Source organism: Notamacropus eugenii, chromosome 2 (assembly GCF_028372415.1).
Source record: "Notamacropus eugenii isolate mMacEug1 chromosome 2, mMacEug1.pri_v2, whole genome shotgun sequence".
Lineage (NCBI taxonomy): Eukaryota > Metazoa > Chordata > Mammalia > Diprotodontia > Macropodidae > Notamacropus > Notamacropus eugenii.
This window is the reverse complement of record NC_092873.1, coordinates 327,132,190-327,134,217: the sequence shown is the minus strand read 5'-3', so window position 1 is coordinate 327,134,217 and position 2,028 is coordinate 327,132,190.

The window sequence follows — 2,028 nt, the reverse complement described above, 5'->3', positions numbered from 1 at the left end:
ATTCATTTTGTTCATCTGAATATTTTACATTTTTGTAAATATTCATCCATTTTTTGTTTGTTATCAGTTTTACTGGCAAAAAATCGAACAAAATGGTTTCTAATAAATTCCTTTTTATATGTGTTATGAATTCTTTTTTATATTTTTGAGTATTGTAATCTGGTTTTACTTTCTCTTTTTTAGCTGTTTTCCCCCAGAAAAACAACTCCTACTTGTGTCTATCAATTTAATGGGTTTTTTGTTTGTTTTGAATTCTGTTTATCTTTTCTTTGATTTGCCAAGATTTCACTGTTTGTGCTTAGTTGGAGTTTTCAGATTTGTTGCTTTTATGATAGTTGGAGTTTTTTGGGTTTGTTTGGTTTTTTTTTTTTTTAGTTTCTTGTGAAACTAACTTTCTTATTTTTTAGAGATATTTTTTTTTCTGAGCTTTGGCAGAATCCCAAAAGTTTTAGCCTGTTGTTTAAATGCTCTCACTGTCTTTCATGAAAATATATATTATTCCTATGATTTATTGTTTGACTTAGTTTTCATTTTGGTTTCTATCTTTGCTTAAAATTCCTTTTGCTGATTTATTATGCCACAGTCAGTAAAAGATATGTCTAACAATTCTGATTTTCTGCATTTATTTATGAAATTTTTTATGCCCTAGCTTCTGGTCAATTTTTGTAAAGGCATCATGTATAGTTGAGAAATAAATATACTCTTTTCAATTTTCATTCAGTAATTGCCATATATAAAACATATCAAAATTTTCTAAAATTTTCTTCAATTCTTTAAGGTCCTTATTATTTATTCTTTTTTAAAAATGTGTTTAACTCTAAAAGAGATTTGCAGAATTCCCTAACTACTATTATTTTGTTCTCTATTTCTTTCTGTAATTTGAATAGCTTTCTTTTAAGTACTTGGATGTTATGTTATTTAGCATGAGTGTATGTGTGTGTGTGTGTGTGTGTGTGTGCGTGTGCATTAAGTATTGATATCATTTAATTATCAACATTGACTTTAAATAAAATATATTTGTTACACAAGGTCAATGTGATAAGTCTCTGCATATTTGTTGTAAGAGTTTTGTTCTTGTTTGCTTTTTTGATTTTTAATTAAGAGGGTGGAAAGTAGAAGAAATAGAGTCTTCCTCCACCACCCCACAAGAGAAGAAAATGGGGGAAAAAATCAGAAGAAAAACCAATAATAGAAATGCAGGAAAACTTTGAAAGTTACATGTTTGAAATACATTTTCATATTAAATGTTATTTATTTAATATAAAGTTCCTCCCCCTTCTTCTTCATTTCTTTCCTAGTATATTCTTTTTTTCTTCCCTTTTCTTTCATAGCTTAAAATGAATAAGATGGAAGAGAATCACCTCAAGCCTAGTATTTTCCCATGTTTACTCTCTTTATTACCCTTGAAGATTTTAAAAGGACGCTTGTCTCTTCTTTCCCTGTTAGAATGTAAGCCTCAATAATCATTTGTCCTTTCCAGTTGCTCACATGCATTTACTTGCTAGGTTTCTCTTGGTTTTGTGTTTGTGTTTCAAAGATTCTCTTACTCAGGAATTCTTAAAATTGCTTTATTATTTTAATGATCCATTTTCATCTACTAATATTTTACTCAGTTTTGCAATATTATATTCCAAGATTTTCTCTCTGTTTAAGTAGTTATAGCATAGTCCTATATTATCCTGCCTTGAATCTTGGTACTTTATCTGTTTCTATCTGGCTACATACACTGTCTTTTTTTTTCTTTGATCTGGAAACTGAATTCAGGTTATGACTTGTCTGGTTGTTTCCAATTATTCCCCCCAGAAGGTGACAATGGTTTCACTTTGTCCTCTGGTTCTTAAAAATCTGGGATATTTTTGACTTGATTTATGATTTATTGAGATATGGTGTCCAGATTTTTTGTTTGGTCATGATTTACAAGAAGTGTGGTGATTCTCAAATTATAGCTCCTCCACCTATTATCTAGGTGAGTTGTTTTTTGATAGTATTTCCTTATATTTTCTTTTAATTTTTCAGGTTTTTTTTTTA